Here is a 12,167-nt window from a genome sequence, read left to right on the forward strand (position 1 = left end):
CTCCCTCTGGTTTGTATAGTCAGTGGTCCCTTACCTTGACCTTCCGGCGCTGTATACGGAACAAGCCTCTTCACTTGTTCGAAAGCTTCCACCTGCGCTTGCTATTGAAATGCAGGGTTTTATTCACTGCCGGGGTTGGCTGTACTTCCCCCCTGCCACACACTCCACCTCCTCTTTCCCTGCACATTGAGCTATTGATAATTACCCTGGGAAACAGACAAAGGGATGGGAATACCATTAACGTAGAGGAGGGGAGCGGGAGGCAGCCGGACATGGGAGAGACAGAAGTGTGTCCAGATTCTATTCCCAGCCCTGATTCTGATTCACTAGGGCCCAGACTGGCATCAGGGCATTGTTAAACATCTGCCAACACTCGATGCAGGTGCACAAGCTAAGATTTGAGTGTACAAGCCTTGAATTGCACACACGCATCGGGGGTTAAGCTTGAGAAAAATTGGGCATGGACTAAAGCACATTGTGGAAAATCTGGGCCTGTCACCTGAACCCTCTGTGCTTCAGTTTTCCCATCTGTAAAATGGGGATTCAATTTATCTGAGAGGGATCATTCATCATGTAAGAGCATTAGGTGAAAGAAGCTACAAGGGGCATTTCTTTATCATTAGATCTCCTTATTGCCATGTTTCCTCCCAAGCAGAAAATGTAGCCACAAAAACAGACTGAGCGGAGGTTATAGTGCTTATCAATGTGCCTGGGGGGTCTTCCTTTACCGCTTCCTCTTTCAGACAAGTGTGAAAAAACTCCCAGAAATTTACTCACCATCTTTCCCTCTCTTTCTTCCCAGTAAGTCTCAGATGAAAGAAACCAGCAAGGACCAGAGAGCAGGAGACACCCAGCTGGGGTGATGCTCCAGAGGTTACGAATCTGCATCTCCTTTGTATCAGCATGGATGCCTGGGCACAAACAGAAAAAGCTCTTCCCACCACCCCCCAGTAAAGTTTATGCCTTAAAAATGAGAGAGGCTCTGACACGGTTACTGCATGTGATGCCTTTCAAATATTAGTGATAATCCGGGATCTGAAGAACGTACTATTTTTACCATCCCTCTCTCCAGAGGGATGTTTCCCAGCAACCCTCCCTTCCCTTTAGCTTGAAAATTGGCTTGCTGGATACTGAAGTTCCTTCCTGTGAATAAAGAGTTGGATTGAATTAGCAGGTAAATCTTAGTTCTCTACAAAAGCCTCAGGAGGCCACTTGGTAGGGATGGAAAGTTGCCCATGAGATATGAGAATCATTCAGCTTTTAATAAAAAGGACTTTAAATGCCAATCCTTTCAAAGAGCTTCTTCCTGGACGTGCACAAAACTAAGGTGATTTTATACCTAACTGGCCAAGCCTATTGCATACGCAAACTCCATATTTGCTCATAAAGACGGGTATTTGTGCACAGATTAGGTTAGGTGCACAATAACCCAACTGTTGTTTACATGGGACCTTTGGTCATGCTAATTTTGCAGATGCACAGCTTGCAGGCCCTCTGAAAATCCAGCCCCAATTCAGAGCAGGTTACATGGAACACCTGTGTAATCACATGGGGGTGAAAATCACTCCTGTCCAGAGGATCAGCACAAGGCCCATGGAGCACCTAAGTTCTGCTTGAGTTGGAGCGTGGGATCTTCTGCTGACCCTTTGCACAGGGGTAAATTTCACCCTATGTTACTAGCCACTGAATGCCAAGAGAATTCAATGTGACTATTGTTATTCCAAAGGCAGCATGAGAAAGGGGAAGGCCACGGGACGCTGCACTTTGAGACAGGACTTTTGTATTCAGGACCTTTGCTCACCAGACCAAGAGTGGAAATAGAGGGGCAGCAGCAATTTCTGCCTTTCCATAAGATGCTTCCAGTCACAGAAGGCTGGTGCCCTCACATCAGTGCTCTGCAAAGAGTTATTACAAAGCATTGTGCCTTTCCAAAACCGGTCCTCAGGGACTGATGACAAGGTTTCATTTACCCATTGGAAAGACAACAACCGCTCTCCGTTTGACAGCTCTGGCCACGGAGTTTGAAAGAGAAGTTCCCCAACTTACCCGAAGGAGTAGAGATTCCAGCTTGCTGCTCACCTCTGACTGACTAACGTGTACTGGCATTAATAAAGAAGAGACTTGTCATGGGAGGGCATGCTACCAAGGAGCTGGAGCCACCATGTTACCTCATCCCATTCTTCTGCTTGGCTTTGCACAGATCAGCTCAGAATCCGGTGTAGTAAAAAGCAGCTGCAAACCACAAACACCCCTGGTCTGGCTGGTTAAGATCATAGTTATCCTCAGAGAGATTTAACCCTGGCTGTTAGGCACAATGGGTATGATTCAAAGGCCACTGAGGGTAAGCCAAAGTCTCCCATTAACCTCAATGGGCTTTGGATAAGGCTCTATGTGGGCATAATGCTTAATACTGGAAAGCATTCTCCATTTCTAGCAACTAATTCTCCCAGGTTAAGACCCCAGATGTTTAAAACCTGGCCTCCCTTTTTTTAACCTGTAATTATATGGACCCATTAGATGTCAAGTTAGTGTCTGATCATCTCCAAATGCCATCAGCCACATTCCCATAACAGTGCCTGCACAGCCGGGGATGTGAAATACAGAACTGTAAGGCCTGACTGGAAACGGAACCTACTTCAGCCTTCCACGCTGCACCAGCTATTGTGAGAGCTGAAAGGGCTGTCAGAGACATCATTACCTGACTGTAACGCACCACTTAATCAAACATTGATCTGACATCTGTTGTGCCCACACAACTGCAAGTGCAAAACTAGAAGCCAGAGTTTTAAAAAAAAATAACAAAATCTGTCCCCGAACGTATGCCATATGGAATGCACGCGTGCTGTGTGCAATTCACAAACAAGGACGAGAGGGAGAGAAGAGCTGCCTGCTCCCCATTAACCCCGCTTATCTTTAGAGACTCCAGTGCTGTGACTGATGGCATAGCTCAGAATTCGCAGACAGCGTCCTGGACGTCAGACGGAATTCAGCCCCCAAAGGGCACCTGAAAGTCCTCGCAGCTGCTTTGCTTTGAACCAGTTCAGTTGCACCATAGAAAAACCTGCTTTGGGAGACCAAGCACCAGGCTTGGGTTATTCACCCAAAGATTAAAGTACTTGGTAATAAGATTTCTTAATAAGAGTTTGTTTCCTTTGGCTAGAGGGGAAAGTTAAATTGCTTCTCTTCCTAGAGCAGATGGAATGTATTATTACTCTCAATTTCTGTTACAGATTCTCTCTCTCTCATCTTCAGCCTCTGCTGTAGCTAGTGTTGAGAGTCCTCTTGCCTCGCGTTGCTGGGTTCCCTTCCATCTCCCACAGCCTGGCTTCCACTAACACTGTCAGTTCACTGACCATCTGGCGCCAGCTCAGCTGCTCAGGCCAGGGAACATGTAGCTACAGGGTCCTCAGCGCAGTCAGGGAAATGACAAAAAAGAAAACCCACTCACCAGTAAGTATAATTAATATTCATCTGTCTCTTCCTAATGGGAGACTGTCTCTGACTCATGCTGACATTTCGCTGGGACAATGGTAATTAAGCACCTGGGTAAAAGAGAAAAATGTGCAGTAATAGAAAAGTTAAGTTTTCTTAACTAGAGCAGTTAAAAGCTGGTTAGGAGGGAGGATGGATTAGCATGAGTCTCAGGCTAGTGGAAAAATAAGTGGGAGTTAATTTCAGCTAATGTCACACAGCTCTTCTCTTTACAGTTCTAGCCCCTCTTCACCAGGGCCAACCGGCAGCTGCTTGAAAACCCCTGAATTTTTGTAGCAGCTTGCAAAACTTTCCACATGTCCTTGAATGAAATCAGCTTCGTCCTGAGTCCCCCCTGTTGATGGCCAGGATGATCCTCCCGGAAAAGGAAGCGTCGGTAAATCTCCCGGGAACACCACGTAACCGTTCAGACAGCATGCTCCAACCAGCACCAACTCCACCAGACAGGCCGGAGGAGGTGGACACCGAGGACTGCAAAATGCAGGAGCAGCAGAGCATTAAGGGGCTGCTGCTTTATACTGGAAGAAGCGTGTTGCATCTGTGGCAGCACCAGTCTGGCAGAGGAGTGAGCAGGTGCAATTCCTACTGGGAAACAGTAGAGGGAGCAAGTCTGGGAAGAACATGGTGTCACATTGTAATGAGTTCACTTAAAATCCATCAAAGTCCGACTACCAGCTTCTCAGGTCTACCAAGGTAGATCACAGTGCATTGGTATTTATGGGGCTGTCCCCTAGACAAAGTATGAACGGCATCTAGATAGAAAACTGTTACATTCAGCGAGGTGCTTCTAGCCTGCTCTGGCCCTCTCCCGCTACTGCGTCTCATGGGTTCGTTGTGTGCCTGACCACAGGCTGTTGGGAATGGACATTTCCCCAGGCAGATGAAAACCCCAGAACCAGCACGGACTCCCAGACCGGAGCAGGTAACTCACTGCCCAGGAGCCACGCCTAGCTGCAAGTCCCCATGCAATAGCCACCACCATGCCCAACTGGGAAGCAATTCCTGGAAGTGGCCATCAGAATGGAGGTACTGCTGCAATTTGCAGGCAAGCGAAGCGGCGCTGCTGCTCGGTAGATCATAGACCGTGGTGTCTTTGAGAGACCAGCTATTTCCCAAAGGCTGTTGGACAGTCCTGATGGAACCACAATAGGGATATAAAGCTGCAGCCCTTAGAGACTGGATGGCTCACAGGCTTGGTCATGGGGCTACGGCATCTCTGGAGTGCCAGTTTTCTTCCAGTCCACACTGAATGTGACCAAGAGTTACCACCATCTGACCACATGTGGGTGCTGAATGGGAAATGAGTTTTATTGGTCTCAGTCTTGTTCCTACATCATAAAAAAAATCCTAAAAATGACAACTGGCCCTAAGTAGCTGCTTTATTGGCAGTCTCAGCAGATAGATGGAAGGGCAAAGTTGGTTATGACCAGTGAGCTCCTCTCAACGTGCATGAGACCCAGGGGTCATGGAAATAAACAGCCCTTCAGAAGATCTTTAAATATTGGCTCAGGAAGGCTGTGCGCCAAGCTCCTTCCTCTTTCACTTCACCAAAGCCCCTGGCCTTCGTACGCAGCTTCACAACTTAGACCTGCAGTGCAGCAGGTCAAGGATTCACTCCCTACTTCCACTCAATCTTTAAGCACCATGGACAGCAAAATGATCCTGAGGAGAGCAGAGAGCCTGGAGCTGGGAAGGAACAGGAGTGGGCAGAGGGGAGGGAAGGGGAGGTTAAAGAAATCACCCAGAGGTCAGTAGGAGAAGCCCACATCCAGGTTTGGAAGGAGGCTGAGGATTTTCTTCAGGGGACTGGCAGAGACCAGGCACACTGTGCAGAGGTGTAGGAAAGGAGAGTGACAGCCACCCAGCATGTGGTACCCGTTGACTGGCATCAGTCCTGTGGCCAGCTACCTCCCATCCTACACCAGTGGCAGCCAATCATATGACAGAGGAGAAATAAGGCCTGTACCACGGGGAGCACATAAAGACCACCTCTGGATCAATATTCAAGTGGGGGCAATGCCATTCTCACATACCAGAGAAGAGCCAGAGCTTCTGACAGTGGGGATCAGATGGGGATAATGTCTTGGGTCAGACAATGGCAGAGAGGCCTGCTAGCAACCAAGTGCTTCAGTCCCAAAAACATGAGAAAAGAATTCATACAGCTCCTACAATGCTGTCTGCCATTGGAGAGCAGCCACACCTCGGCCTTCTGGGAAAGGGCTTGAGCAACGGAGAACGCTCAGGACCAAGGCATATCCTGCCCTCCAGGTACGATCAGCCAATGAGAGTTCACGCTGGTGAGTGATGGTTGGAGAGCTCTGGTGGTGGCAGAGTTTTGGTGGAACCCGGCAGAGCTGGGATTAGCTCCCCGCTGCTCCTGCAGTGTCAGTTAAACACAATTTAATTCCATCTTCAGTGCGGTTGTTTTCCCCAGTAACTTTCACTCTAACTACAACAACAAGGTCTGCTTGGGGAGGGACGGCAGCTGGGATTTCTTTTTTAAACAAAGCTACTCTGGCTAGTCAGAACAAAACATTTGCCAGAGTTTGGTGTCCATCATTCCCACTGTTCACCTCCCACCAACCAGTCCCAGATTCCAGCAGCTACTGTCCAAATAGCTCATTTCTCAGCAGGCCAGCTGCCCTGCTTCTTGAGGCTCCTTTCAGGAGAAAGCAGGCAACACTCTTCTATTGGAAGAATGAAACTTCTCCATCTGGCAGGAAGGTGGTGGGTGAGGGGGAGCAGTGAGGGTCTGGAGATACTGGGCCATTTTGTCACCCGAGATCCCAGCAGCCAAAGCTGCCTTTTTACAATTATATACGGTGACTAACTGGGCCAGAACAACAGCAAGAAAAATGAAACAAGCTAGCACAGTGAAAGGCTCTTACTTTATAAGCCGCCACGAAGCCTCCACCCCAGCACAAATTCTAGCTTTTTGGACTCTGCTGGTTCAGAACATTCCAGGCCTATAAACGTACAGTGACTACAGGGTCAGGGCAGTTCTTAGTATTCTGTGAACCCCTCGGCCAAGCCGGGGTGTTAGGGTTAAGTGGCCCACAGTAAAAGCTAAATACAGATTCAAAAGGAAAGAAGGTTTCAGAGTAGCAGCCGTGTTAGTCTGTCCGCAAAAAGAACAGGAGTACTTGTGGCACCTTAGAGAAGTAAATCATTGCATTGTAGAATGGGGATTGAGCCAGCAGGGGGAGCTGCATGCTGAGGTTTTTCTAATGTCCCTGGGAGAATGGAGACATCAAGCATCTTTAGTGGTACCTCCACCTTCCCCACTGCAGGGACCATCAGCATCCCTTGGGTCATGCTGAGCTTGGGCTGTGAGCCTCCCAGCCATAATGTTCCCAAAGCCACACAGTTACACAATCTGAATAGAAGCTTTATAGACAAAGAAATCCCTGGTTAATCACTACTGCTACAACTGTTAATTAAAGTCTGCTTATCTGATCATTGTAGGAGCTACAAGTTACCAGCAGGCAACCACAACTCTTCAGAAGTCCCACTGGCCTGGGCTTATGGGATTGAATAGAAAAGGAGAACTTTCCTACTGAGGTTTGAGGGCATTCGATATAAATTCTCTATTAATCGCTACAGGGCTGCAGTGAAATTCTATTGCATTGGTGAGCAAGAATGAGAGAGCACTCTGGTTTTAAAAGCAATTTCTAAAGAACTCTGTTGGTTTCAACCCTACTACAGTCTACAATTTTCCCAGAAAAGGGCCTGTGCTAAGTAGCTTGTTCACCCCTCATTCTCCCTGAGCAGATGCAACCTGCTGCCCTATTAGGGCTACACTAGGTGTGAAGCAGGATTTAGTCAGCAAGGGGAGGAAGAGGGGGACAGAGGTAATGGATAGGGTACAAAGGGAAGTCCTTGGCAGTCTTCTTAGTACAGGGACCTGGACCAAATATCCATTTGCAGCAGCATCCCTTGTTGCTATGAATGGAAGTTTGCAGGATTCCACCCAGGCCGGAAGCCTCACTGCATTGGCCATTTGGAAATGATTGTTTGTTGTTTACAATCCAGAATAAAATCCAATGGCATGAAACATCTGGGTGTGAGGCCAACTCACTTCAAAGAGAACCTGACTCCCTTGGATTCAGATGCCAGTGATTCCCAATGCTCTACGGGTAGGCACCTCTTAATTCACCACATCCGCGATGGCAGTGAGTCACGGGGTGCACAAATCTTACCTTCACGACCACCAGATTGGGGCAGTGGGATGGGAAAGGGCCGTACTACTACCTCACAGGCCAGGTGTCAGCTGCACTGACAGTTGCAATGTGCTTTGAGAGCTTCAGATGAATTACTGTCCCGTCTGTTTTTATTGTGGTAGTATCTAATGGCCACAACCAGGGTTCAGCACTCATTGTACCTGGCAGAATAAAGACAGTCCCCGCCCCCAGAGAGCTTGCAATATCAGCACACGATGAGAGGCAACAGGTGGAGAAAACCCAAGAGAGGGAATGAAGGGCAATTAATGCATTTGGTACTACCCAACACCGACTGCCTACCCACTGGCATTTGTGAGCATTGCAGCACGGGTGTGACGTAAGGCTATGCACACAGTGTATTATTGTCCCAAGGGGGTGAGGAGATTGTTAGAGGGCTGCAATGACCATGTGTCAGGGTCCCTTCTCAACGTACTGCCCATGGCCGTTGCTCATCACTGGACGGGGCTCATCCCGTGACAAGATACATAACTCCCACCTGGCGAGTACTGAGCTAAGCATCAGCACAACATACATGTTTAGTTCCTGGGAGAACAGGTAGCTCATGGGATGATAGAGGGACATGGAGCCTTTCTAGGTCATTGGCAGTGACTGGAATTTGTCATCATTTGACAGCTGTTTGGTGGCCCACATGCAGTGAGACTGGGAGTCTCAATCCAGTGCTGATGGACAGGCACCTGCATCACAAAGACAGCTAAAAACTGGCACCAGCATCACCCTGTCCTGCAGAGAAGCCAGAGACTGAATAAACCAATGGAGACAACTAGCATCTCTCCTCTCCAGGTCATGGCTAACGTATGTTTACTGGTCCGTATCCACTTGCCTTCTTGCTGCCCATGGGGTAATTGTCCTGTAGCCAAATCAATCCAGCTCCCAGGCCCAGATCCTCAAAGGTATTTAGGTACATATTTCTCATTGAAATCAATGGGAGCTAGGCACCTAAATATGTTTGAGGATCTGGGCCCAAGTTCTTTCTGACATATACAGCCATCTCTTCTTTTGGTAGCTAACCAACTGAAGGAATGCGCTGCATCTCTCTTGCCACCCAAGAACCTAATCCAGAGCCCACTGAAGTCAGTAGAAAGACTCCCGTTTACTTTGATGGGAGTTGGTTCAGACCACAGTGAGGAATCCAGCCAGAAAACTGGGCAGCTTTCGTAGGTGGAGCTGAAAGATTTAGAAGCAACTGCTAAAATAGCCTGTCTCCCATCACGTGGGTTATTCCTCTACGTGCGCAAGATGTAGGATTCCTAAAGAAACAATGGCACAAACAACGGGGTTAGACCCCTGGGATGAGTCAAGCTGTCAGCCTCCTGCCCTGACGACACCATGAAGCTCTTATACACGCTGCTGTATCTGCATCTAACTGTGAATATGTTCTGATTCATTTCAGCCTTGGGAATTGAGGCTCTTCGTGACACCTTGCTTGGTGCCGTCATTAAGAACGCCATTCCGCAGAACTCGGATGCTGCTGCCTGAGATGAAGTGATGTGGGAGCGAATGAGCGGCTTTCACTAATGAAGGAAGTGAATGCCTCACAAGAGGCTCAAAAGTGACCAGTTCCTTGGTTACCGCAACTGCACACAACTCTGCAAGGATGCACCCCACTAAAACAAGCCACTGTGCTTTTAATGTTCTTGGTGAGAATAGCAGCCTGGGTCTCCTTTCCACTTGAAGTTGGTGCTGGGAAAGGTGCCAGACTGATGGCCCTAGAGAAGGGCCAAATTAAACCCTGGTGCAAGTCCACTGTCTTCAGTAGAACAGGATGAATTTGGCACAAAGCCCGCTGCTTATCCACAGAGCAGCTGTAGTGGAAACATAAGCTTCCCCACACCACTACATCTGCATGCCTTTACCCTGCTTCGCAGAGACCACTGGGATAGCTCATCCTCCAGGCCAAACCACTTCCAGCCCCTGCCCAGGCACTGCCAGCAACGTCACCCCTTTCTGCCAGTGGCAACTCTAGCCATAGAATCGTAGAACTGTAGGGCTGGAAGGGACCTCAAGAGGTCACCTAGGCCAGCCCCCTGCACGGAGACGGGACCAGGTAAACCTAGACCAGCCCTGACAAGTGTTTGCTCAAAAGGTCTTGAATAATTTTATTGGAAAACCAAAGCAAATGCTGGAAGAGCCATGAAAGGCTGGCGGAAATGTGTTAGATTTCTCCTAAATTTCTCCTTGTCACAGGCACCTGATCCTTACCTCTTCTTAATGGGTACGGTACTTCCCCAGAGGAACACCGTTTATGTTTCAAGGGCCACGGGGAGATGTGAAGTGTGTATCTCCAATATCACCAGCTCATCATTGCGTATGTAGGTGCAGCACTGTGAAGTAAGAGTATCATCTCCTTTTACAGCTGGGGATACTGAATAAGGGCCTAATCTTACAATATATCAAATGCCCTCCACACGGCATAGGAAATAAGACCTGAGGGTCTTCAGCATCTCAGCAGTAGTAGAAGCAATTCCCTGCTTTGTAGTCCCGTAGGCTATCCACAGAGCCTCACGTAGGTAGGGAAATGGCAGCGTTCCTTAAGGAGAGGGACGAGGGGATGGTGCAGGGTGGTGACGAGGGTGACCGGATGTCCCGATTTTATAGGGACAGTCCCGATTTTGGGGGCTTTTTCTTATATAGGCACCTATTACCCCGCACCCCCGTCCTGATTTTTCACACTTGCTGTCTGGTCACCCTAGTAGTGACACTGTGAACATCACATGAAAACAGCCCAGTCAGCTGTAAATTCAAAGTGCATCCTCAACTGGTTCCTGTGTCTAGGTTAAAAAAAAAACCATGACCCAATTCTTCAGAAAACCCACCATAAATGTTCAAAGACAACGAGCGTGTCTACTTGTACTAATTAGCCATTTGCATACATAGTTCTTCTGCACACAAAAGTACATAATTTGCCTGTGCAATCAAACACTAGCAGCTGTGTGATGCCATTATGAAACGATGAGCCCGAATAAACAAAAGAATCACACAACTTCCATTATGCCTGACATGTCACTAAGAATATTGTGAGCCTCTTCAAACCAACATGCTGGCCTCTGCTGCCCTGAACACAGAACTCTACTCCACAAGGGCTGGGCTGTTTGTTATGTTAATGGCCCCTATCATTCAGAAGGAGGAGACAAAGTGACTCTATTTAGAAGTGAATTGAGTTTAAAAAAGATGATCTCGGCAGCCACCTACTCTCACTTTGTAACTTCAGCTGAGTCTGCGCTTAATCAGATCTTCCATCACAGCATGTGCCAAGTGATCTGACACCAAACTGCAATCTCCATCCATCAGCCCACTCCTTCATACAAAATTAACTAGTGAAGAAGCTGCCCACTGCACCAACAAGCCCTTCCAACCTTGTAATTAGCATCCCTGGCCCTGATAAACTGCCCTCCTGTTGGCAGGAGGGGCAGGCATCCATCATCTGTTACAAGGCTGCACTGGTGCCAAAACACAGAACTAGCTCTGCAAAGCCCCCTCCTCACCAACAGCCAAGGCAAACTGAGCCTGCAGGCACGTATCAAGAGATCTAAGGTAGCATGTTTCCCCTATTAACACTTCCACTTAAAAAGGAATTAAAGGTCTCTTTGTTTAACCTCCACCTTCCCATATCTGAAGACTTGAGTGAAGAAGTGGGTTATAATGAAACACAAAAAAACTTTAAGTGTGGTCCACCGGTTCTCTGCCGGCCCGTCAGCTCCCCTTAAAAAGCTATCATAGTCTGCCGTAATGGTCACAGCCACTGAACCCTGCTCTTGTGTCACAGCAGCATTTGGAGCCTGTCCTGGTATTTTTTGAAGGGGGAGTTGGGTAATGAGCATGCGGGCCTTCAAAACATAACATCATTTCTGCTCAGCCACATTGAGTGAGAAGCAAGGTGTTTGACAGTGCAGAATTCAGCCCCCAGCATCACAGCCATGTGAGAGATAGGGCAATTCCTTGAGCAGCTGGCTGTTCGAAGGAAGGCAAGGTGACAGTTTTCAGAGTGGTAGCCGTGTTCGTCTGTATCAGCAAAAAAAAACGAGGAGTACTTGTGGCATCTTAGAGACTAACAAACGTATTTGGGCATAAGCTTTCGTAGGCTAAAACCCACTTCATCAGATGCATGCAGTGGAAAATACAGCAGGAAGATATATATACACAGAGAACATGAAAAATGGGTGTTGCCTTACCAACTGTAATGAGACCTATCAATTAAGGTGGGCTGTTATCAGCAGGAGAAAAAAAACTTTTGTAGTGATAATTAGGATGGCCCATTTCAAACAGTTGACAAGAAGGTGTGAGTAACAGTAGGGGGAAAAATTAGCATGGGGAAATAGTTTTTACTTTGTGTAATGACCCATCTACTCCCAGTCTTTATTCAAGCCTAATTTAATGGTGTCCAGTTTGCAAATTAATTCCAATTCTGCAGTTTCTCGTTGGAGTCTGTTTTTGAAG

This window comes from Chelonia mydas, chromosome 13 (assembly GCF_015237465.2).
Source record: "Chelonia mydas isolate rCheMyd1 chromosome 13, rCheMyd1.pri.v2, whole genome shotgun sequence".
In the NCBI taxonomy this organism is placed as follows: Eukaryota; Metazoa; Chordata; order Testudines; family Cheloniidae; genus Chelonia; species Chelonia mydas.